Source organism: Amphibalanus amphitrite, unplaced genomic scaffold (genome assembly GCF_019059575.1).
Source record: "Amphibalanus amphitrite isolate SeventyFive unplaced genomic scaffold, NRLGWU_Aamphi_draft 000479F_arrow, whole genome shotgun sequence".
NCBI classification, from domain to species: domain Eukaryota; kingdom Metazoa; phylum Arthropoda; class Thecostraca; order Balanomorpha; family Balanidae; genus Amphibalanus; species Amphibalanus amphitrite.
In genome coordinates this window covers 247,346-274,229 of record NW_024881973.1, presented here as the reverse complement: position 1 = coordinate 274,229, position 26,884 = coordinate 247,346, and the positions used below count along the sequence as shown (strand labels likewise).

General features: G+C 48.6%; 1 protein-coding gene and 1 long non-coding RNA gene across 3 annotated transcripts in view; both read right to left on the bottom strand.

Moving 5' to 3' along the window:
• Positions 1-26,884, bottom strand: part of LOC122392275 (protein TEX261-like) — a 72,436-nt gene that overhangs the window by 17,059 nt on the left and 28,493 nt on the right. The gene's annotated exons all lie outside the window — the stretch shown is intronic.
• On the bottom strand, positions 1,315-23,647 carry LOC122392277. Of its 2 annotated transcripts, none has more exons than XR_006258491.1 (2): positions 23,483-23,647; positions 1,315-1,843 (listed from the first exon to the last, which is right to left on the bottom strand). It is a non-coding gene; the product is annotated as an uncharacterized LOC122392277 (long non-coding RNA). The 2 variants fall into 2 exon arrangements; XR_006258490.1 differs by lacking the exon at positions 23,483-23,647 and adding an exon at positions 4,234-5,900.

The following is a 26,884-nucleotide window of genomic DNA, read 5'->3' as shown; positions in this document are numbered from 1 at the left end:
AACCAAATAAAACACCGTTTAATTTACCCTAACGAAACTTAAGCTAACATTTTTGATCGTTTAATTGCAAGTTAGCCTAAATCTGGCTTATGCTGATATGAAGGGAATATGAAGGAGCCGTTGAAACAGAGCCAGAAAACTTCGCCACGGTTATCATGCAACCAGCTGAACTTTCCGCAGATTGGGAGACACTGCTACGGAGTTGAAGAGGCTAGTCCACGGGCGTAATTCTTTTTTCCAATCAAAGGAAGGCGCTATACGGAGTATATCCCAGTGCGTCATTGTCAAGTGACTTACAACACCTTTATCCGGCCAGCTGTCTGCGAGGTGTAGTGGTTGGTTAGTGCACTCGCCCCGTGTTCAGAGGACCGAAGGTTCGAATCCCGCCGGCGGCTGAATTTTTTGGCGCGTTGTAGGTTTGTAGGCTGTAGGTTAGGTCAAGTTAGGTTCGGTTAGGTTGTTAGTTTTTGTTTGGTTTGGTTACAAAGAAGCATCTTCAGGTATAGTGCCTACCTTTGGTTGGAAAAAAGAAACACGCAGTCCATGGATGGCTCACGCCGCGCTACATTTATGAACAGGCATTAGTGACGCAGTTCTGAGTCCACGGGTCCGGCACTAACATCAAATTCGGTTGATACGTTCAGAGCATATTCCTGCAGGAATATTCAACGCGGACGGTAAATTTCCCGAAAATGGCCGTTCGGAGTCGTTCCCGGATGTAATAGGTGTTCTCTATGTGATGCCACAATGCGTGCGTGGTCCTCGGCATCAGTATTTCGGCTCGTGGGTCGTTCACATAAATCTGAGCGAATGAGGGTGGCTGGTCTCCGTTGGCTTCGAGTGGTTCAAGTCGGTCCCGCAGTCCGCACCACATGTATACGGCACGTACCCGCCGGTGCCAGCAGGCTGTGGCACCCGCCACGGCTCACGCGCAGACATCGACGACAGGGCCAGCGCCGAGTTCAGACTTCAGATGCCTGGAAAACTGACGGAAGGTACGCGCTTCCACACCGTCGCCAGCCCAAAGATGGCGCAGCACAGGTGGCGGGGCCGGCACGGGGTCAAGGAGGACCTCCCCCACCCCACCCACCCACCCCAGCAGAAGGTGGCCCGCTCACCCAACCACCGTAAGGCCGCACGCGCTACGCCAGCCTGCAGCCGCTCCCCTAGCATCATAGCATTAGTTTGCACTAGAACATACAGGGTGTAACGAAATTATCCGGACATCTATTTTTTCGCCATATCTGCTCGCACAGTTTCTTGTTTAATGTGGAAGCTGGAAAATTGGATGAATGCATATTATCACAGACGGTGTCTCGGTCCAAACTGTATTCGAGCCGGCCAGGTAGCCCCCGGGTCACAGAGGCAACGCCACCACGGTTCACATACGAGTGTCATGAGCGCATGTCACGAGCGCAAGTACGCGTGCACCGGCGCGGCGGCCGCCAGCTCAGCTCCATGACACTCCTCCACCCCGAATACTTGCACAGCATGGACAAACAAATAAATATGCACCTCACAGAACAAATAACAACTAAAACAAAACGCCTACTCATAGCTCGCCACGTATCGGTCTGGGGGCCGCAGGGTGGACCGGTCTCTCAGCCGGTACCGCGGCGCGCTGGGAGAGGGTGCGGAAGGCGGGACGGTGGTCACACCCGGCGCGGGCACCGCTCCGGTCAGCCCTGGCGGCGCCGGAACAGGCGGCCGGCCAGGAGCAGGCGCTCGATCAGGAGCCGGCAGCCGGTCGGGAGTGGAGGCCAGTTGTCCGGGAACGGGAGCATGCCGTGCAGATGCAGCGGCGCTCTCCGTGACCGGATCAGGAGCAGGTATCGGTGTCACTCTGGAACGGAGAGGATCGTTAGCGACATGCGGAACAGCTGAATATCGCTCACGAACCTGGTCGGCGTGCCGCACAATCACCCTTCCGTCATTTAGCTCCACAGTGATCTTAACCCTCTACGAACACTACACGACCGGGCGCCCACCGACAACGCTCCAATCCCTGCAATCTATCGACAGCAGGCACATACACAGGGTCACCCGGGTTCAGACATCGTTCACGGGCATTTCGATCACGGTACGTCTTTTGAGCCTCCTGCTGTCTCCGTATACGCTCCTGCCTATCTGGTAGCACACCATCTAAATGAGTGCGTGGCACACGACCCAGAAATAATTCGGCGGGCGTACATGAGGTCGTAGTACGCGGTGTTGTGCGGTACCTAAACAGAAATCGAGAGACCTTGGTCTCAATGGACCCCGAGATCTGTTTGTACAGCCCGTTTTTGAAGCTTTGCACGCTTCTTTCGGCTAAGCCGTTTGATTTGGGTGATAGGCTGGGTGTCGTTAAGTGCCTGATTCCATTTACACTGCAAAACGTTTTGAATTGCTGTGATACAAAACACTGGGCGTAGTCTGTCACTAGCACTGTTGGCACTCCCCAGCACGCAAACGACGCTCGTAATTTTTCAATCGTGATCAGTGAGTCGGAGGAACGAGTTGGGTAGACGTCCATCCATTTGGAGTGGGCGTCGACTATCACCAGAAACATCTATCCGTTAGCCGAGCAATAGTCTACATGGACTCGCTGCCGGGTCGAATCGGCCACTGCCAAGGATGCAGTGGAGCGTCAGGGGCCCTGCCCTTCAGTTCCTGACACTTCACACAACACTTCACGATATCACGAATGTCGTCATCGATTTTTGGCCACCAAACATACATTTTAGCCAACATTTTGGTTCTACACTCGCCAGCATGACCTTCATGTAATAACTTTAACATGGCACCCCGTCCCTGCGGCGGGACTCGTGACCCCCACAAAACACAGCCATCCTGCACACTCAGTTCACCTATACGGGACCTGTACGGCTGAAAATCAGGGCTGAGGGAAACACTATTGACATCCGGCCAGCCATCTCTGACATATCGATGTACCGCTGACAACACGGGATCCAGAGCGGTCCACCGCTGTATCTGGGACACATTCACTGGGGATGAGTCGATGAACTCAAGTAAATGGAGTCTCAGCCGGAATTGGAACGCTCGAACAAGCCTTCTCGCACGAAGGCAGCCTGCTAAGCGCGTCACAGTGGCCTTGCTTAGATCCTTGCCGGTACTCAAGGTGGTAATCGTAGGCCCCAAGCATCAGAGCCCAGCGGACCATCCTAGGTGACGCCATCACGGGCAAAGGTTTCTGCTCTCCTATGAGGCCTATGAGAGGCTTATGATCTGACTGTATAGTGAAAGTTCGCCCCGCTAGGTAATAGTGAAATTTCTTAACGCCGGTCACTACAGCTAATGCCTCTCTATCAGTCTGTGAGTATCTAGTTTCGGTGTCATTCAACGTGCGCGAATAGTAGGCCACAGGTCGCTCGCCCTGTGACGTCCGCTGACTCAACACACAGCCAATGCCGACCGGTCCCGCGTCACAGGCGAGAACCACCGGAAGGGCGGGATCAAAATGGGCTAGTACAGGAGGGCTAACTAGCATCTCTTTGGCTTTCCGAAAAGCAGACTTCTCTGCCTCAGCCCACTGCCAGGGCTGATCTGCCTTTAGAAGACGATAGAGCGGAGCCAAGACACTCGCCAGGTTCTCAAGGACTTTCCCATAGTAGTTGATTACTAGCCACTTACGCAGTTCCTTAGCATCCCGCGGTTTCGGGGCACGGACAACCGTGGCCGTTTTCTCGTCGGTGGTCTCCACACCACGGCTGCTTATCTTAAGCCCCAGATAGGTCACGCTGCTGACGCTGAAGCTACACTTGGCCTTGTTGAGCCTAAAACCCGCTTCCTCCAGCCGTCTAAGAACCTGCCGGAGGGCCTCGTCATGCGCAGCGGCATCGACACCCGCGACTACAATGTCGTCCAAGAAGACCCCAACGCCAGAGATACCAGCCAGGACAGTTTCCAGCGTCCGCTGGAACAGCGACACTGCACTCGAATAGGCGAAGGTCAACCGAAGGGGTCGAAGAAGACCCCCGGGATGTTTACCGTGAGATACTCGCAAGCCTTTTCATCTAGCGGAAGCTGATTATACGCGTTTTTCAAGTCGATCTTTGAAAATATGGTACATCCCGACAGTTTTGAGTACAGTTCCTCCACACGCGGCAAGGGATACTGCTCTGCCTTAGCAGCCCTGTTGACGGTCAAGCGGTAGTCCCCACACACCCGTATTGACTGACCCCCAGCCTTGGGGACATCCACCAAGGGAGCCACCCATTTGCTGTGCCGTACCTGTTCCCAGAGTCCGCCACGGATCTGGTCCTCCAGCTCGGCGTCCACAGCTTCCCTGAAGGCCAGCGGTACGGTGCGAGGCTTGAAGAAACGAGGCTGGACGTCCGGGTCTACGTCGATGCCGACTTCCCCGCCTCGATAGCAGCCCAACTCCTCCTTGAAACGTCAGCGAACTCGTCCAGGATGGGCTGCACACGGGTCTCCGCAGTCACTCAACAGATGGAGGGCCAGTCGAGCCTGATGTGTCCCAGCCAGTTCCTGCCGAACAGCCAGGGCCCGCCACCTTCGACTACGATGAGAGGTAGTCGCTGAGCCTGTCCGCCGTACTGAACGTTCACTGCAGCCTGCCCCATGACTGGCAGCTGCTCACCGCTGTAGGTCTTCAGCTTCACCGAACACGGTTCCAGCTTCGGCCCTCCACAGGGCCAGAGCTGCCGAAACCCGGCGTCAGAGCAGACCGACAGAGTCGCCCCGGTGTCCAGCTCCATCTCGACCTTCTGACCGTCGAGCGCTACCGGCACCATCAGCGGCGGTCGCCTGACACCGAGGCCGGTCCGGACGGTGAAAATGCTGTACACCTCCTCACCGGTCCCGGGACTAGAACTCCTCGGTTGCATAGTGCCGTCCTCTCTGCTACCCTCCTGCGCGTCCGACCCTTGTAACGCGTCGCCATCAGCCGAGACATGGCGGAGGTACTCGGACGTGACCCCTGAGGCCACAGCTGTAGCACACCTTATCGATGAACGGGCACTTGTCCGGCTGATGATACCTCAGGCACCTGAAACAGCTCGCCGCCGTGCTGTCACCTGGCCCGGGCGTCGTCCTGTCACGCTGAGAGCGCAGCCGACCACCAGCTCTGGAGTCCGCTGCGCCGCCACCGCCGTCCCTGTAGCCGGCAGGAGCGAGGGCAGCACCGGCACCCCTAGAACTGCTACGCAGCCGCAGCGGACCCCGGGCACCAGTCAGCCGATGAACGGAGGCTCCATCTGCTCGCTGCTCAGCACCGCCGCTGAGCTCAGCCGCACTCGCTGCCGCCGACTCGTGTGCCTGGGCCAGCTGCTCCGCCGACTGGAGCGTCAGCCCCGGCTCACCGAGAAGCAAGGTTGCAGCAACTCGTTCCGTATGCCACAGACCAAACGGTCACGCAGCATTTCATTAAGGACATTAGGTGCGAACGAACAGTCTTTAGCCAGCTTACCAAGCCGCGCTAGAAAATTAGCAACTGTCTCACCGTCATTCCTGGAGCACGAATGAAACCGGAATCTGGCCACTATTTCAGATTTATCCGGCTCGAAGTGACTTTGCAAAACGCTGACCAGCTGATCGTATGTTTTCTGCCTTACAGTGGCTGGAGCAATAAGATCTTCCAGCAGACCGAACGTTTTTGCGCCGATCGCACAAAGCAGCACGGCCCGCTTCTTTGCTTCTTGATCACTCCCGATATCTTGCGCCACAAAGTACTGATTTAACCGCCGCGTATAAGCACCGAAGCACTCAACGTCCGCATCGAACTCGGGCGCCCTGCCCGCCATCGCCGCGTATTCGAGCCGGCCAGGTAGCCCCCGGGTCACAGAGGCAACGCCACCACGGTTCACATACGAGTGCCCCCAGCACGGATGTCACGAGCGCAAGTACGCGTGCACCGGCGCGGCGGCCGCCAGCTCAGCTCCATGAGACATATCTCTGGTATCTGCTCTCAACTCAGCAGTGACCTGACCTTGCGAAATGACTCTTGCTCTGAGTAAGAGTCGAGTCGCCAAACGGTTTCATTTGAGAGTTTTCGTTCAAGGAAGTGGAGAGAAGGGAGTACAGTCTCTCGTTTCGAAGTAAGGCTAAGTGTTAGTGGCATGGTGGCATGAGCCAGGAGCTGGTCTGTCAGCAGCTGGACATCAGCAGCAGCCAGTAGCACATCTGCCTGAGGCGTAACAGACTGGGACTTGGTGGCAGACTCAGTCCGGCGTCGATCGCAAAAGGCGCCCTTTGCCAAGTGGTGAGAAGAGTTGTCAAGATAGCGACTGGGAAACGCAAACAGACTCGAATTCTTACCAAGGCAGATAATAAGAGGTCCCACATCATGATTCACCATTACCCGCCCTTTAGCTTGGTTTTGCTGCCCTTCAAACTGAAAAAGACAATGAAATTGACGGGACAACAACCAGTCCACCACCTTTGGACTCAGGCCAGGGCGTTTCCACTGGTCGAAGGAAGAGATGAATGAGGTGGCCTGGTCGGATGGGAAGCCGTTCGAGCTGCGATATCCGTTGAGCCGTCAAATTGACCATGTGTGGGCTGCCAGCAGCTCGAACGGCGTCGCCCGGCGTCAAACATCCGGCCAAAATCTAGACCTGAAGCATGTTCAGCTGCTGTGTAATATTCAAGCTGTTCATGACGCCACAGAAAACCACTATCAGTGATAAGTATTACCGGCGCAACATCCTGGCTAGCGATTGGTTAGAGCCACTCAACCAGGCTGCACAGGTGGGCTCAGTTTCTGAACGTGTACTGATGCCTGATTCAAGCCGCGCAGTTTTCATGCGGGGCGGCGCACCACCATGAGGTCCCTAGCAGAATGATAAGTGATGCCGAGAGGACCTATTTTTCTTTTCAGCTTCACTGGGGGGCCAGCGGCATCACTGCGGGGGGCTATGCCCCCCCCTAGCATCTCAGAGGAAGTCCTGGGGGCCAACCATGTGTTTTGCCCCCCCCCCCCACACCCACTTTTTACTCGAGGCCCTCTCGTCTAGGACGTGGTCAACTTCCAGAATAAACAAACTCGGTAAAAATAAGTTCCACGAATCCCCACGCACAGAGTACAAGGGACCCTTGTTGATCCAAGGAGGCCCTCTATCCATACTCGTCAGCGGAGGCCCCTGGAACTGATGCCCTGAGATGCGCTAGTGGATCTGAGGAGGCCCCAATATCCACACTGGTCTGGGGAGGCCCCTGACACTGGCGGTCTGAGAGGCCCGTCTGGCGTCTATCCACACTAGTTAGAGGAGGTCCCTGAGACTGGTGGTCTGGGAGGCCCCTCCATCCACACTACTCAGAATTGGCCCCTGACATTGGTGGTCTGGGATCCCCCTACCCTCACTAGTCAGAAGAGGCCCCTCTATCCTCAATAGTCAGAAGAGGCCTCTGAGACTGATGGTCAGAGAGGTCCTAGTGAATCTGAGGAGGCCCCTCTATCCACACTGTCCTAGGGAGGCCCCGAGACTGATGGTCTGAGAGACCCTTTTATTTATACTAGCCACAGCTGCACAGGAGCCCCCTGAGATAAATGGTCTGAGAGACTCTTCTATTTATACTAACCTAAGGCGCCCCTGGGATTGATGGTCTAACAGGCCCTTATATTTATACTGGCCGGAAGAAGGCCAATGAGACTGATGGTCTGAGAGACCCTTCTATTCACACTGGCCAGAGGACTAGGCAATTGAGACTGGTGGTTTGAGAGGACCTACTATTCATAAAAGGCAGAGGAGGCCCATGAACTTAAGGGTCTGAGAGCCCCTCATATTCATACTAACCAAGAGACGACCCTGAAATTAATAATCTGCGAGGTTCTTCTATTCATACCAGCCAGAGAAAACCCCTGGGATTGATGATCTAAGAGGCCCTTCTATCTATAGTTGCCAAAGGAGGCCCCTGAGACTGACGGTGGCCAGAAATGGCCTTTGAGACTGATGGTCTGAGAGGCCCTTCTATTCAAACTAGGCATGGGAGGCCCCTGAGAATAATAGTCCGAAGTCTCAGATACCTCCTCTGACTAGTGTGGACTGTGGATAGACGGGCCTCTCAGACCCTCAGAGGCCGGTATCCCTCAGAGGCCGGTATGGGATATTAGAGCTCAGTGAGAGCTTGTGTGGTGCCTTCAGTGGCCTTGTGCAGCCGTTAGTGTTCTCTGGCGCCGGTGTGTCCTCACTCCTCAGTCACCGGTGTGGGGCATTTAGAGCTCAGAGATACTGGTGTGGGGCCCTCAGAGGTGTCGGTGTGGGTCCTTCAGATGCACCTATAGAGCCTTGAGAGTTGAGATGCACACGTGTGTGGGCCCCAGAGGCGCCGGTGTGGGGCCCTCAGAGCCACAGATAGGTATAGGGCCTTGAAGGAAATGGTTCATTTTCCTGAAATTTGTATTTTACTACAGCTTAATGATTTTCATGATCATAATTATCAGAAAATAAAATAAAACCTTTTTGTATGAAGGATTATTTTCCATATTTTAATCTAGGAAGAACTATATTCTATATAAAATTATGTTTATCGCGGAACCTTACAACGCGTTGACCAATCATATTGTGTAGTTCAAACATACCCATGCTGATTGGCTGACGATGAGGTGACTGCATTCCTCTGCAAGGCGCGCATTCCTCTGAAAGGCACTCTTTTTGGAATGAGAAATGGAATATCTTCGTCTAGGGTGATTGTTGAGCCGTAAAAGCCACAAAGAGCCAATCATCTTTGTGCTAGTCTCAGCTCAAGCTACAAAGTACAAAACTGCTATTCCAGTTACAAAAAAAAACATGTGAAAAGTGAACTATTTCCTATAAGAGACACTGGTAGGTATGACCTTCAAAGGCGCCGGTGTGTGGCGCTCATAAACACTGGTGTGGAGCCATTACAGGCGGGTGGAGCCGTTAGAGGCCTGAAGGGGCCCTTAGGTGCCTACAAGGAGCCTTCAGAAGCTGGTGTGGCACCCTTATGGAGATAAGCGTGCCTACTTAGCAGCCCTCGAGGTGCTCTCACGAGCTCTGTGGGGCCCTACCGAGCCGAAATATGGCCAGATTTTTTTTTAACGGCCAGTTGCCGCCGCAGGGCTCTTAGGACTTTTATTCTCAGGGACCTCCTCTGCATAGTTTGAATAGAAGGTCCTCTCAGACCATCAGTCTCGAAGGCCTCTTCTGGCCACCATCAGTCTCAGGGGCCTCCTTTGGCAAGTAGGTACAGATAGAAGGGCCTCTCAGATCATTAACCCTCGCCCGCACATGGGGGGGATGGTTGCCGCCCCAGGTAGTTTTTTTCTGCTCTGCACTCAACATTTTTGGAGCTAGATGCCTGATTTTTCGTATAGCTGCTCCTCTATCCTTTCTCGATGTCCACTGAAAATGTCAAGTCTCTGTGATTTTGGGTTTCGGAGATATGACCTTGTTCATCAGGTCATGTCATGACCCAAATGACAAATACCCAATATCTTGCGTTGGCCATGGGTCTTGTGAGCTTTTGACACCTTGATTTCGGCCTTTTTTCCAGTCTTACCTCCCCTATCAGTGAACATGTTGTTCGACGATATACAGATGTCAAGGTTAGGGTCAAGGTCAACCTAGGTCATCTGGAAACATTGCGTTTTAGGAAGCGGAATTTACTTTTTGTGAAGTTTCTTTGACTGCATTTTTAGTAAAAGTTTCTCATTTCATGATCTCATGTAATATGGACACATAAACAATCGGTGCACACATCAGTATACACACAGACACACACAGACATACAAACACATATCATTGACATTGACCTAACTTGACCTGAGATGACCTCACCAGCAAAAACCTGGTCGGATAGTGTGACATAGAGGTTCTAGCTGGCTTGGCACCACAATACCAGTCGGTGACACACCAGGGAAATAAGCTAAAATTAGAGCGCTCTATTTATTGCTCCCGCTACTTCACCGTCTCCCATAGGGTCCTGTGTTGAGCTGGTGTCGAGGCTCTAAAAATGACGCCGATTTTTGCACCCTTCTCACGAAAACCGCTCGGACCGCCTGGAAACTAATTGTTCCGCTCTAAAAATTTCATGATCGACGGGAAAATGAATGAGGAAAAGATTGGTCCTGAAATAATTCTGAACTCCCTGTAGAACATATCGAAATATGGCTGCAAACTAGGAGCATGTCAAAATCGACAAAACAATACAAATAAACTTACCGGGATTTTTTTATTTTCCATGCATCTGTGTATGAAATCAGTCGGTTTTTCGGAAAGATCCTCTTCTGTTTAATAAATAATTCCACAATTGCAATCGAGAAAAAAAAAACATTTCTGCTGTGACAGCAGTTTTGGCATTGTGCCAGTAGTGTGGCGTGCGCGGTGCTGCGTGGTCGTCGGGACGGAGTTGTGAGTATTTTCGGTGTTTTCAATGGTTGATGGCCATTTGAACCAGCTTTATATTATTTCCTACAAATTTTTTCATCAAATTATTGCTTTGAAAGACCATTGAAACCCCTTATCTCTTCATGAAACACGATCATATTCATCGTCGACGAAAATGGCGCGGGACTCCATGTGCGTTCCGATCGAAATAAATCGTAAATTAAATAATATTCGATGATAAGTATCATATTCTAGTGACACATTTTCATAAAATAAGGCATAAACTTTGCAAGGAAGTCGACATTGGATAATTGGATTCTTATTTTGCTCACATATCCTTGTAGTAGTCAAATGGCTCAATTGTTAGATAAATGTAAGTATATGTTTTGGCTTGATGTTTGCTGTGAAACCACCCAGCCACTTGCTGGTTGAGTGGTTTTCTGATAATTACCTGATAATCATTTCTCCTTTTCCTTAAAAGAAACTAAAATTCTTTTCAAAGTAATCCATTTTTAGGAAAGGCGGCTTGCTCACTGACATTTCATGTTCTTGTTTTGTTATTGCTGGCAGTATTTTGATACAATAATGCAATATGAATTTTTGCAATAATAAAACCTAAGACAAACTTAGTTAATGCGTCAATCAAACACCCAACAGAAAGATTGTGAGTCCTTGTGACGTGAAGTAGAATATTCTATGCATGTGTTATATAGAATATGCCAAATTTTAAATTAATTTATTATTTGATACTGATAGCTGAGCATGTGAATTATGCCACAATATAATTTCATTTTCTGGTTTTGAAATAGCCAGCAGTATTTTACTTCAACAAATGTAATATACATGGAATACATGTTGTTATGTTATGTTAAAAGTTTAATAACAGCCAACAGAAGGGGCTGTTTCAGCAGATAATGTTTGTACCTTATGCATTACCTTTCTTTTCTGCAGGACCATGCTTCCGCTGGGTGGTCGACATTTGCCTCCTGAAGAAGTTGAGCAACATGAAGACCACCAGATGAGGTGTCTGCAGTTCATGTGGAACTCTGCAGACTACAAGTGTTATGCCAACCACAACCAAAGTGCTGTGATCATGGAGGCATGAACCTCATGACAACACTTCAGATTTGCAGTTGTACCAAAGTGTGATTCAAACCACCTGTGGCATCTCACTCAATGTGTGAACAGTGTGATCATTGTGCAGTGTTCAGCTGCAACTAAGACATTTATTAGTGACTTGTTTTGCAATTAGCCACCAAAAGCATTTTTGGGCTGGCTGCTGTAATTTGTTGTGCACTGCGCAATAGTGGTAGTGTTTTGTCACTTGTCAAGTTGTCAGTTGTGCATGCTGCATGTTTCTCTTCCCTCGGCCCTCATTATCAGTTAAGTGGTGAATTGGCATCACTCAGTCTCCCCAGATCTCCATTGACTGTCTGTCAACCACCTAACTTGAGATGGTATTTGCTTATAGTGTCAGAAAAGAAGTGATTGTAGACATTTTTAGGAATATGAGCTCCGTTTCATGCGTGTTCCAGTGGTCATTTTGTCACATGTCCCATAGTGTAATAAATGGAAACTGTTGTTCCCTTTTGAAGGTACTTGCGGATGCAGAAAGCGTTGGGCCTAATTATTAAACGCACCCTCCTATCAGCGACGCACGAAATCGACAAATATCATCCTTTTTAGAACAGGAGGAAACGAAAACTTGTGAACATAGCTGTACCTTGGCTGTACCTACAACAGTGCATAAGGAATTGAAATTCTGGGAGTTTTTGAAATTAGGAGAAACTCAAGTTGTCGACAGGTATGCCCTCTTGTACGTCAAAGACCGCCTAAAAAACAAACGTCTACAAATGAAGGCAGTATTCGTATGTTCGTTGTAATTGCAGCAGCCTAGCAACATGCATTGCGGTCCGATGGCGAATTACACTCGTGCTCAAAAACTATGCCGGTAACTGCCAATGCACTTAGGTCATAGGTGAGGAGAGGAAGGGTTATGTCAAATGTCAACATCATAGAAATGGCTTCATCTGAGCTGTGCCTATTGTACACAATTCAACCAATCTATGCATTTCATTTCTTGCAATCTACTCATGCTTTCACTCCAGCTTCAGAGTAATCATCCCATATTGTACGTCTTAAGATATTGATTTCTATGGCGGTTTGCAATTGCTAGCCACGTCTCACCTCAGTTTGGTGGCCCCGCATCGGCCCACTCTGCCGCTCTAAAATTGACTTACGGAGGAGGATGGTGGCTTTTATTTTAGCTTCTCCGCTGACTGCGGGGAGCACCGTTGCCGAGGTAGGAGCAATAATTAGCTTATGTTTGGGACTAATTTCCACGCTTAATTAACATTTTAATGTTATTTTAATTAATTCATGTTAATCTTTGACGCATTCTCTTTCTATTGATACCATCCACCGGTCTGAGAATTACTGCCTTGCTGCGTAAGGGCCGATAAAAGATCGCGCTTTTAGGGGTATCTCTTCAACATGGGGCAGGAGCAATAAATAGAGCGCTCTAATTTTAGCTTATTTCCCTGGTATGTCACCAACTGATACGGCATCGTCATCGGTATATGATCAGCAGCGCACTCGATATCCAACGGTGACCCAAAACAGTAACATTTTTTTAGTTTGACCTGACCTGGAAGGTCAATGACTGACCTGAGAAGGTAAAACTGGGCATCATTGGATTCGTCTTTTCCCAAAGAATCTTTTTAGTCTTTACCGCAAAGCTCTATCTGCAACAAGAACGAAATGGCGCGGGGGGGGGGTGGCAACCCCCCATGTGCGTTCTAGGATGGGAAGATGGCATGTGCGGGCGAGGGTTAATCCCAGGGGCTTTCTCTGGCTAGTATGAATAGATCAGCCTCTCAGATAATTAATTTCAGGGTCTTCTCTTGGCTAGTATGCATAGGAATGGCTCTGATATCCTGAATTTCAGGGGCCTCCTCTACCTATTACGAATAGTAGGACCTCTCCAACCACCAGTCTCAGGTGCCTCCTCTGGCTAGTATAAATAGAAGGGCCTGTTAGACTATCAATCCCAGGGGCCTCCTCTGGTGAGTATAAACAGGAGAGCCTCTGAGACCAATAATCTCAGGGGGCTCCTGTGGTCAGTATAAATAAAAGGGCCCCTCAGACCATCAGTCTCGGGGGCCTCCCTAGAACAATGTGGAGAGGGGCCTCCCCAGATTCACTAGGACCTCTCTGACCATCAGTCTCAGAGGCCTCTTCTGACTATTGAGGATAGACGGACCTTCTCTGACTAGTGAGGGTAAATGGCCTCCCAGACCGCCAGTGTCAGGGGCCTATTCTGACTAATGTAAATTGAGAGGCCTCCCAGACCACCAGTCTCAGGGACATCCTCTGACTAGTGTGGATAGACGGGCCTCTCAGACCGCCAGTGTCAGGGGCCTTTCCAGACCAGTTTGGATATTGGGGCCTCCGGCCTCCTCAGATCCACTAGCGCCTCTCAGGCCATCAGTCTCAGGAGCCTCCGCTGACGAGTATGGATAGAGGGCCTCCTTGGATCGACAAGGGTCCCTTGGAGTCCGTGCGTGGAGATACGTGGAACTTATTTTTACTGAGTTTGTTTATTCTGGAAGGTTACAACGTCCTCTCAACTCGAGACGAGAGGGTCCCGAGTAAAAAGTGTATGGGGGCGGGGGGCGGCAAAACATATGGTTGCCCCCAGGGCCCCCTGGTTGGCCGCCGGGCCTGCGGGCTCGACCTTGACATCTCTAAATAGGACCTCGGGGAAGGGCAGGACACAGAGTCTGAGCCTTAAGGACAGGGCAGACACTGGCCATGAGTCTAAGATAAGACACATTAGGCACGTGAGGACTGGGTAGGTTGCAGGGTCCGAGGGCAAGGCAAGGCGCGGGTCTGAGGCTGTCATTACACAAGGCTGGAGAGTAGTGCAAGATTCAGGGCCTTAGAACACCTGATGAACACCACACCTGATGGCAGGGCAACACACACACACACAGGATCTTAGAGCAGGGCAAGAAACAGTACCTAAGGGCAGAGCAAGATATAAGGACACAGGTAGGGCACAAGGCCTGAATGTATGACAAGACAGGGTATAGGGCCTGAGGGCAAGACAAGGCTCAGGGCATGAGGGCAGAACAAAGCACAGGTTGTGAGGACAGGTAAGGGCATGAGGACGGGAAACGGCACGGGACCTGAGGACGGGGGACACCACAAGGCCTGATAGCAGGGCAGGGCACAGCGCCTGAGAGCAGTGGGACACGAGACCTTAGGGAAATGCAGTGTGCAAGGCTTGAGGGCAGAGTAGGACACAGGGCTGATGGCATGGGACAGCACAAGGCCTGATGACAGGGCAGAGCACAGCAGCTTAGTGCGAGGGCGGGGTCTGAGGGCAAGACAATGCACAAGGCTTAATGGCAGAATAGGACAGGGTCTGAGGGCAGGGCATGCACATGAGGCCTGGTAGCAAAACATGACAGGACAGGGCCTGAGGCAGGGCAAGGCATCACGCTTGAGGAAGGACGCTGGGCCGGGGCATGAGGGCATGGGAAGGCACAAGACCTGATGGCAGGACAGGGCACAGCACCTGAGGGCAAGGCAGGGCACGGGGTCTGATGGCAGGACAAGTGTACAAGGCTTGAGGGCAGAGAAGGGCACAGGGCCTCAAACTAGGGTAGGGCACGGGCGTAAAGATGGGAAGACAGCGCATACAACTTCAAGGCAGAGTACATACTCTTAAGGTATCGGATTTGAGGGCAGGACAGGGCGGGGCACAGGGCCTGAAGGAAGGGCAGGGCAAGGTACAGGTCTCGCGGGTTTTAGCGGTAGGTCGCTCGGCGAGAGGGAGGGCAACCAGTTCCGCCTCTGTATCGGTGACCATTTGCTCCGCCCAGTTACTCGCGAGCGCGTACTACGGCACATAGTAAAGTGGGGAGGGAGGGGTTAGAGCGGCAGCCTGCGTAGAGGCTAAAACCGGTTTTTATCGTCTGGGCCGGCGACACGGCATGCGGTCAGGGGACGGGGAAAGGTCAGAGGTCACTCACATGTGCAGTACCGTGTCCCGTCCTCTCTGCGTGCTGAACAGCGCACGACCTCGGCCGTTAGCCAATCGGCATTGAACGGTCAAGGCCACCCGTAGCCAGCGGGCGGGGTGAGCCGGCAGCGCGGCGTGCCGATTCATAGGTAGTCGTCCAAAGTTTTAGCCGAGGCCGGGGGACGGCTGTACTGTTATTTCTTGGGAACAGTTCTGTCATTTAACCCGCGCCTCGTTAGGGTCTCCCGAGCATCGGTCCCATGGGGGGAGCATTTTGCCCCCCCGCCCCCCATAAGATCTCGAGATCACGCAAAATAACGAAAAGCAGCAAACGGTGTTGGATGGCCCCAACTAGAAAATACCTTTTGGCTCAATTTCATTGACCTCGGTCAAACCGATGACGTCACAGTTCAGGTCAAATGTCGAATGTTCACCGTTTACAGGCATTTCAAGAAATGTGTTGTAAAATCGAGTAAAATGCATGTCATTCATCGATAAGGAATCAATGAATGACAATTTTCGATGGGGAAACACATATTTTCTATTTGGGGTCACTGATACCAGGTCAGGTCACAGAGGTCAGGTCACTGAGGGTCACAATATGAAGATAACTATTATGTGATGCATGTTTTCTGGTCCATTTTACATGACAAATGCGATTATGTGGGTCAGGCAACCCTTGGGGCCAATTTGGGTTATGTTCTGGTGAAGGTCAGGAAAAGGTCAGGTCAAATTAGGTCAAATTTCTAAGTTGATTTTTTGCATAAAATGGGTATCGATTCGATGCAGCTTGTCACGGGGAGTCTAATGATGGTCTTTGTTTTGCGCTACATGGTCTAGAATTGTTAAAAATTAAGTTATAACTTGGCCAAAAAAGGAGGCATCGATCTACAATTTGTTATATAGATCGCAGAGAGCAGGGACTATCATATATAGTCCTTTTTTTTTACTCAAAAAAGAACTTTTTTGTTATTTTATAACAGACCAATTTTCTATTTGGGGGTCAAAAGCTGAAAAGTTTGAAAATTCCGGATTGCAGTTTTGTAGCGCCGTCTTTTCTCTACGCGACCAGATAGAGAGCTTTGAAATTGCTTGTTAACTGAAGCTTTTGTAAGCGTTTCAAGATTTATTTTGCTCATTTTTGCTCGAACATGACCTCAGTTTGACCTCAATAACTCCTGACATAAGTTAACCCTCGCCGGCACAGGGGGGTGATGCAACCCCCTAAGGTTTTTCGCGAATAACTCGCGTAAAAAGCGGCCGATCGCGACGAAACTTTCAGTACCTCGCATTGATCAATTTTACACCTACCCTGAAAATTTCATGACCCTGACCCAAATGACCTATGACCTGTGACCTCTTTTCCCAGACCATGTTTGGCCGGAATCGCGATTCGGCGTATGTCGGCTCGCATTAGCCGCGCGTTTGCAAGCCTTTCGTGGTTTCAAACGTTCAGACATGTGATTTGATGTTGCTCCCATACATTAGGATGGGTGTCAAGGTCACCTGAAGGTCAGGTCATGTCATTGACCTTTGGCGACCTCGGGTGACCTCGGTTCACTTTTTCGAGTTTTACATGTTTCTAGGCTAGTTTTTGGAGCTGAATTCGAATTTAGCAACCATTTGAACATTTACGAAGTAGTTTTGGTGCCTTCGTAACATGTTACGTAGCTGTCAGAGGCGGTTGACACGTATTACGAATACCCGTCACAACCCCTACCGGTTGACCTGACCTGACCTGACCCGACCTGGTCTAAATGCTTAAAGACATCATCTGTGATCAAAACTAACACGATATTCGTGATTAGCACCCCGGAAAACCGCATACGAGAACCACATACAAAAACCACATACTCGTAGCAGCCACACTTTACGACTTTCTAACAGGTCCCGATTTTCCCGGTTTTCGGGTCATTGACCTGACCTGGAAGGTCACCCGATGACCTAGGACCTTAAAATTGGGTATCATCGGCTTCCTCTCGTGACGGGCAACACGCTCGTTTTTTCCGCGAAGCTCTAGCTTGATCAGGGACCAAACGCGAGGGGGGGTCGTACCCCCCCCCCCTTGTGCCGTCGAAGGACGCAAAATGACCTGTGCCGGCGAGGGTTAACCTAAGACTTGAAGTTTTGTGTGAAGGTGTCAAATTGATGCCCGGGAAGCTATTGAAAATTTGGCGGGGCTGCGCGCCGCCGTTTTCTTGCTATTCAGGAAAATACACAGGGGGCTATATTGCCCACCCCCATCGGGGCGAGGGTTAACCGTGACCTGCTGAGGCTGGAGGCCGTTTCACAACAATATTTTGCTTTCTGCCGCACTATATTTCCAAAAATTTGTCACAAAACTGACCAAGAAATATGTTGCATGAATGAAATTGCAGTATTACTAGAAAGGAAACTAGACGTAAAAGTTTAAGTAACATCACTGTATGCTGATTTTTTAAGTTATTTTTAGAACAAAATCGAAGTAAGCCACTAAAAAGCAAAACATAAAATTGTTTATAAAGGAATATGACATAACTCGCACCCATATCGGCGTTTTCGCAGGCGCTAACGTTTGGGCGGGGATGGATCAGGCCCCACAGTTGGTCGGCTTTTGATCAAACTAGAGCTTCTTGAAAAGAAGGAGCATGTTGCACGTGACGAGAGGAAGCCGATGATACCCAATTCATAGAGCATAGGTCACTCGTTGATCATAGGTCATACGTTGACCTTCCAAGTCAGTTTAATGACCCAATAGGCGGAAGGGTCTAGACCTGCCTAGAAGTTTTGTCGTGAGCTTTTATGGAGCTTTCGGTATAAGTTGACCTTCCAAGTCAGTTTAATGACCCAATAGGCGGAAGGGTCTAGACCTGCCTAGAAGTTTTGTCGTGAGCTTTTATGGAGCTTTCGGTATAAGAGAGAGAGAGAGAGAGAGAGAGAGAGAGAGAGAGAGAGAGAGAGAGAGAGAGAGAGAGAGAGAGAGAGAGAGAGAGAGAGAGAGAGAGAGACAGAGACAGAGACAGAGACAGAGACAGAGACAGAGACAGAGACAGAGACAGAGACAGAGACAGAGACAGAGACAGAGACATAGACATAGACATAGACATAGACATAGACATAGACATAGACATAGACAGAGACAGAGACAGAGACAGAGACAGAGACAGAGACAGAGACAGAGACAGAGAGAAATTAGCCTTTTTAGAAAACGGTCGGTATAGATATTAAGCGACAATGCACGGATTTAAAATGAACGTTAATCCTTCTCACAGCTAGCCTGTTCATTGTTCAAAGTGTTTCCATTTCCATCGCTGGGGCTGGTGACCTCGCCTTTAGGCCATGTGACCGGAAACCGGCAGCTTAAGGGTGCAGAAACCTTGAAGATTGGCTGTGCCGCAATGTCATTCCTAGTGGTTTTGAACATGGCTATAGATTGGCTCCATCCGTTCCGCAGATCGGCAAATTTGTAGTTAAGCAGCCCTGAAGGCACCAGCCAAGTTCCTCCGCTGGTCCCGGCCAAATAAGACACAAGTAACCAAACACAATTTCACTTGTTGGGACGTTTCTAATCTTAAGTCTAGAAACGAACGGTTAATGAGACCTGACACGCCGAATTCTGGCCTATAATGGGCTCTAGAAACTGGTCACAGATCAAAGGTCATTTTGGTCAGGGTCATGCAATTTTCAGGGTAGGTGTAAACTTTCAAGTGCGGATGGCCTGAACTTATCCTGATTCCTGACTGCATAGGTATTTATTTACTTATGGTGAGAAAAATAACTTACGGCACTGAAAGCTTCGCTGCTATCCGCCACTATTTACGCGAGTTATTCAGGAAGAACCAAGGAGAGGGGTTCATTTTATCACCCCTAGTAAGAAGTAGGGTTTCCATTAAAAGTAAACGGTAACATCGGTAAATAACATCTCCTGTTTATTTCTCAATTTAATATAATTAGTTCTTTCGTAATGTTAATAAATGCTTATTAGGTAAACAACATTGTAAGTTGACCATGGCACGGCATTTCCATTCTATTTTATCCCGTTCGTTCTAGCCGCTCTCGCCTACCGCCCCCCCCCCCCACACACACCACCACCACTACCACCAAACCGGCTGAGTTGGCTGAGGCGAGGCTGGTTGAGGCGAGCGCCTCCCCACCCTTCATGCCAAACAGCGCCTGGCTGTCGTGACCTCTGGCCTCACCGCCCGAAGGCTCGCCCGCTGTGATGGACGCCCTGCGCGGGCCGCAGTGATAGCCTCTGCCGAGTCCCGCCTCTATCCACCGTTCACCACGCGCTGGATTCATTCATGCCTCTGTGTTTCAGCGCCCTACCCGTTGGGTGGCACCACTGTAGTCATAGGCGACTGCAGAGAAGCCGCGGTCAGAATGCCCCAAACAGCGAATTTTGAGGTTTTCTTTTAATTTCTCCGAAACTAGCCGGCATACGATCAAACCTTTTTCCATGATCATGAAAGGGAGCTATACGAATAAATCGGTCACATCTTCAAGCCTTCAAAGCTGAAGAGGAAAAAGCTATAGCCGGAAAGGTAAAACCTACGCTTAAAACTCGCGGGGCCTGTACAAGATGTAAGGACAGGACACTGGGCAGGGCACATACCCTAGGGGTATAGTAGGGGAGGATATAACAAGGTGTACGTCTTCAGGATAGGGCAAGGCACAAGGAATGGAGAGGGCATGTTTGTGCTTAAGTACATAGTAAATCAGGGCACAAAGCAATCGAAAAGCAACATCTGTTACACAGTAAAAGACCGAGGCATGTTACTTATTTTTGCTAGCACTTTTCCGCTGACACCCTGTCATTCCAGTGTGGGACGCAGTGGTTCAAATTTCGCGAGGGCTACGTCCCAAAGGCAGGGGGCTGCGTCCCCAAATGGGACGCAGTCAGTTTGTTAAAATATACCCTGAGTGTTTGAGAGAAATTGAACGTCGCGCTTATTGGGAGGTCGGATAGACCCACCCATGACACTCAGTTAAGAAAAAAACTCGTAAAAGGTGGCCGATCGCGGCGAAACTTTTCGCATTCACGAGCTAATCAAAATTACACACATCATGACAATTATATGACCCCGAACCCCATGACCCTTGACCTATGGCGTGTTTCTAGAGACCATGGCATGGCAGAATCGCGATTCTGCGTGTTACCGCACATTATCGACGCGTTTTCAGACTATTTGTGTCTTTAAAAAAAAACGCGCCAACTTGTGGGATGATTGTAATACCATGCCTTATGGTAGGTGTCAGGGTCGCATTAGGGTCAGGTGGTCAAGGTTACTGAGCTTAGATGACCTTGCTTCACCTTTTCAAGTTTCAACATATATTAGTGTCCTTTTTGCAGATGTCGAATTTAGGATCCATTTTCAGGAGAGGTTTTGGTGCCAAAAAATATGTTACGAAGCTTCCCATGTTACGAAGCTCCCTTTCAGTGGTGATTGACACCTACTTTGGCTACCTGGCATGACACCTAGGCTAGCTACTGGACACTGGTTGACCTGAGCTTACCTGACCAGACCTACCCCCAGCCCCAAATGCTGAAAGGGGATTCAGGTTCAGCGCAAAATTTTGAGCAAGATAGCACCCTCGCCCGCACATGCCATTTTCCCATCCTAGAACGCACATGGGGGGGGGGGGGTTGCCACCCCCCCGCGCCATTTCGTTCCTGTTGGAGATAGAGCTTAGCGGTAAAGACCAAAAAGATTCTTTGGGAAGAGACGAATCCAATGATACCCAGTTTTAACTTCTCAGGTCAGTCATTGACCTTCCAGGTCAGGTCAAACTAAAAAATGTTGCTGTTTTGGGTCACCGTTGGATATCAAGTGCGCTGCTTATCATATACCGATGACGATGCTGTTTTCTGGTGCCAAGCCAGCTAGAACCTCCTTGTCACACTACCCGACCAGATTTTTGCTGCTGAGGTCATTTCAGGTCAAGTTAGATCAAGGTCAATTATATGTGTTTGTGTGTCTGTGTGTATTCTGTGTGCACCGATTTTTTTTTTGTGTCCATATTACATGAAATCATGATCTGAGAAGCTTTTACCAAAAATGCAGTCAAAAAAACTTCACAAAAAGTAAATTCAGCTTGCCTAAAACGCAATTATCTTAGATGACCTAGGTTGACCTTGACCCTGACCTTGACACCTGTACATCGTCGAACAACATGTTCCATGATAGGTGGGAGGTAAGACTGGCAAAAAAGCCGAAATCAAGGTGTCAAAAGCTCACAAGGCCCATAGCCAACGCAAGATGTTGAGAATTGTCCATTTGGGTCATGACATGACCTGAAAAACAAGGTCATATCTCCGAAACCAAGAATCACAGATCCTTGAAATTTTCAGTGGACATCAAGAAAGGATAGAGGAGCAGCTATACGAAAAGTCAGCCTTCTAGCTCTAAAAAAGTTGAGTGCAGAGCAGAAAGACTACCTGGGGGGGGGGGGGGTGGCAACCACCCCCCCCCCATGTGTGGGCGAGGGTTAAAATTGGGAGGTTTGTATTTCCTTTGTATTTCATTTTTGTAACCACCTGGTCGGGCAATGTGAAAGGGTTACAAATAAATATCAAAGCATGGATAAGATAGGCTACTATTTTTATTTTTCTTAGTTAAGAAAAGATCATTGTGTCAGGGCTATGACTAAAAATAAGTGGCCTAAATCCGATGAGAAAACAGGATTTGAGGGAACCCTAGGTTTGGCTCCTTGAGCCTCTGCCCCCCCCCCCTCCAGTGAAAATCCCTTACAGGAGGCCCTGTAGCCCCCGGCCCCCCACTTCAAAAAGTAAGTGGGCACTTGCCCACCTGGCCCCTCCTGTTCCTACGCCTATGCAATTTTGTTAATAGCCAAACTATCAAAAACAAAACACAAACTAATGTTTGTGGAATCAATAGTTTGATTTTGACACCAGATTGCCTCCATAAAAAATCAATTTCCTGATTGCCTTTTAACATGCTTTGCATAAAAAACAGTCATTATTTTGGCTGTATTTTTGTGTGTGTGGTTAGCCTCATCATTTTTCTTTGCCACCTGCTAGCAGCACTGCCAATCAGTGTTTTACAAGAAGCATGCCAATTGGGGAATCTATGAGGCAGAAATAAAAACATTGATCGATCAATAAATGGATCTTGTACCTATGACCATATATGGGCATAAATGCAGCCCCGCTATGACGGGGTGCATTCAGTGTAACGGGACAATACTTGCGGTATTGAGTACACCCACTGAAGAGAAAAAGCTTCCATTTACCAAAGGAATGATAGTTAACGAGTAATACTTGACGAAAGTACGCACATTCACCCGAAAATGACGATATTTTTTGCAGGTTCTGGGCGTCCACTTTGGCAGACAATCAGCTGGCCATTCCATAAATGGATTGGCACTATGAAAAACGTTTAGAAATTTATTTTTAAAACAATAAATACAAAATAGTAACTATTGAATAATAATTAATTTTGCTATAATTGACAATATTGTAAACAAATTAATACAAATAATAACTATTTACCATCTCTTAATTACTCACTTTTTCTGGCACGCTTCTTTCGATCAGCAATTGCAGTCAAACGTTGGCTGGCCTTGAGTCACAACTTACTTCATTAGGACCGCCAGTTAATTGTGCGCTGAGTGAGTACAGGCCTTGTGTGAATCACAACTTGCTAATGTCTTATTTTTCACTTGAAAGCTAGGATGCACAAAATCACGTCCATTTTTTCGTTACATGGTCATGGCCCTGCCCACTCCAACCTTTCATTGGTCAATCAATATTTGGATTTGAGCCTCATCCTTTACCCAACTGATGCACAACCTAACAGAACGGCTTCCAACAAAGTATGGTTAGTTTTACAATTGTAAGGATGCCCTGCTCCTTCAATTCAAAATGAAAAGTGATGTAACCATTAACAACACATGAGCCCAGTATCCACCATCTTCACACAACTATATAGCCGCCAAGATAAAGCAAAAACGGATACCGGTATGGACTCTTAGTCATGTCATGGCAGGCACAAGCTACCTACAGGCAATTTTTGCAAGAAGGTAGGTGTTAAAACAAAACAAAACAAGGAGACAAGTGACAACAACATGGGTGGGTGGAGTTCTTCTGGCTGTTTACTTAACCTGATCTATCATATATTAGGGAGAACAATATTTAGCTTACCTGTTGTAGGCACACAACGACCACCATCCTTGAAACTGCACGTGCAACAACAATAACGCTCAAAGATATTCCGGCGTGCAAACAGCTGCGCCGAAATTGTATCTCAGTCGTGCTTCCAAATCGACGTAGCACATCGCTGCCAGATCTTTTACTGGACGAGGAAGGCCTTTGAGTATGAAGCAAACTCTGGTGGATAAAATATGAACTAGCAGAATCGTTTAATTGGCCAGGTTAGGGTAAATCTGGTTTAGGCTAACGTGCTCCAAAGTTAGTATAAACTCGGATCTGGGCTGTTCCTATCAAAATACACTAGTTTTAATTTATGCTATCCAAAAAGTTAGGGTAAATTAAAATAAATTGAAAATCGGGTTTAGGCTAACGAAAAGTTAGCCTAAACCCGTTTCACAAAAGCATCACTCATGTTCTTTTTCTATATAAGTATGTCGCAATGTACAAATTCTGATCATAATGATGAACAAGAAAAGGATGTTTGGGTATACAATACATATGAACCACAAAATGTTATTGGAGAAAGATCATTGAGGATACAAATGGCAGATGAAACAACTTAACCTTCGCCCCAGTGGGGGGGGGGGCATATTTTACCACCCTGTCGCGTTTTTTGCGTGTGAATAAAAAACCGCGGCGCGTAGCGCCGCGCCGCTTGGGGTAGCTTTTTATACATCAATTTTGGACAATGTGTGAAATTTTTGACCCCAGGTCATGTCAGGTCAGGTCACCAGGTCAAGTTAACTGACCAAGCCTAAAAAAGTTTGCAATCATTTCCAGCCTGCAGTGTTTGTCAGAAGGGTTTTAAACTTGGTGGATTGCATGCTGTTATGGACGCCTACAATTTGTATATCTCGGATTTTTTATATCCGTGACCTAAGGTCAGGTCAGTGGCGTGACCTTTCCATTACAAGTCAATGCAGAAAAATGAAAATGCCTCTAGATCCGTGTGTACGCATAGGAACAGTCCAAATATTTCAGAATCACAATGATTTAGACCACTCGTGATGACCAAGGCGTCATTTTTGCTGATAGCCTCTAAAAAGGTCATCCGAGGTCATTTGAGGCTACAAACAGTTTTTTGCCAATAACTCGCGATTGGAAAGAGATAGAACGCTGGGGATGGTCTCAATGTGTTTGTCTTGTTGAGACGCATCGACTGATATGCAACATGACCTTTTCCGGTCAGGTCATGACCTTGACTTGAGGTCAAATTTTCAAGTTGACCTTTCAAGGTCAAATTATAGTTCATTCGACGCGTCTCGGCGAGGGGAACACGATTCTGGCAATAGAAATGTCGTGGCTTTTTTTAGTCGAAAGTTATTGTCGAAAAACACTTTTCGTAAAAACAGCTATTTTTGGAGTTTTGCCCTCTGGAGGCTAAACCGTTGACCTGAGGTCAATTTTGATGATGACCTTATCAAAAGAAGAGTTCAAAAGCTATCGATTGCTTTTCCATGCGTTTTTCTAGCTACCATAGTTCCGATAGCGGCATGTTTTCTGAAAAATATAATGACAATTGGCAAATTTCGACCTTTGATGACCTCTGGTGACCCCAATATTGCTCTAAGGTGAAAAATGACCGAAATACTTTCAAACGTACGCATTAAGAGCTATCGACTGCTTTTTACCGCGTCTTTCTAGCCCTCTTAGTTTTTGAGTTAGAGGTGGGTGGTAACATGTGCCCCCCCCCCCCCCACTAGGGCGAAGTTGGCTGAGATCGCCACTGGGGCGCAGGTTAAACAAACCTATTCATCAAAAATAGCATAATACCTTTATATGTCAATCAGAACAAACCACAAAAAATGTGAAATGTATACCATGGCAACGGCCCCAACACATCAAGCTCTTAACAAAAACGGGAGCAGTGACAGCAGTTACCCACAAAACACGGATCATAGCCAGCTTTGCAGTGACAAAAATAGAGCCAGCATAGGATTGGTGAGCGTCAAAGTCAGCATTCATATCAGCCTCTATTGGCAGCGCCATTACAATTTCAATCTCTGCCCGGCAAATTGCCCCGGGGATTCAAGGGATTTAGCCCCAGAGTGCCCCCAGCTGTTCGGGCGGTGAAACGCGCCAGATACGACTCGGAATGCAGCATTGACATGCGGTGCCGGTGGCCACCGCCATTCAGGACGGTTCAGGCGCTGTTGGGCCGGGGAGGGTGCGGCTTCAGTCGGGCCCCACACACCCACGGACACCGAGAGAGGGTGGGCGGCGCGCCGGCTTCGTCACAGCATTGGCGAGGTTGGGTCTAAGACGCAGAGGCGCCTCAACCGCCAGCAGTGGAGAGGCCTCCGCTACTTAACAACATATTACACAATAACATTACCATCCAGCGCTCTTTATCAGCTTCAGCCTGCTTGTTGGCATGGTTAGTTTACGATAAGGATTCATTCAGGCCTTCATCAGAAAGTTCTTCCGTTCCGAAGTTGGGGCAGCTGTAAGGAGGCTTTGGCAGGGCGCCGATTTCCTCGGACAAAATAACGAGGCGTTTTCGATGAGTCTCTCGGTGATGATCGACTCAACTTTGGCCATGCCATCTAACGTTCTCTTCGACTCTCTCGTCCCATGTGAACTTGTCTTAAATCAAGAGCAAACTCATGCAGTAGGCATAGATATATTTGTTTATTTATGAAGCTTATTGACATGATGATGGTTGTTTTAGCAATCCAGCTGCATAACACTTGTGAAGCTCAGATGGCATCCACTGTTTCTACCGTTTGTTGGAAGCAAGTAACGGAGGTTCAAGCAGCATTTCTTATCCATGACGGTGCCAAGCATTTCAAGCTTCGTTCGGGAGCAGGCAGCCATTTGCACGTTGACTGCAGTCATTGCATGCCGATAAAGTCGGGTGACATTTATGAACACTTACACAACCGTCATAAACAGCACTCACCGATAGACATGATCTGCAGCTTGTTTACCAGTATTGCAATCGAGTTTTTTCAATTATTTCTCTCATAATTCGAGATCAACCACATCATAAATAACAGGTGAATGTTGTGAGCATTATGGGAAAACTGAAACATAAGGTGGGTGTTGTGAGCAGTGAGGGAACTCTCAGCTCACGTTACGCTCAAATAAGCGACGTAATAGGAAAATATAATCTGGTCAGGAAACCACCTTTCATTCTATCATTCGTTATAGGACAGCAGGCTCCGTAGGCTTACAAAAGACTACTCAAGTGGTTAAAGCATTACGCATAATCACCCATGACGCAGGCGAACTAGCAGGGAACCATTGTCATTTATGTAACATGAATTTTATGACTGCGTGACAAAAAAAAATGTCATGCAGTGCGACTATCGTATTCCCAAGACACCAAAACAATATAGAAAAGGATAAAACAAAGGCGACTGAATAAATAAAAAGTGAGACAGTCTTACA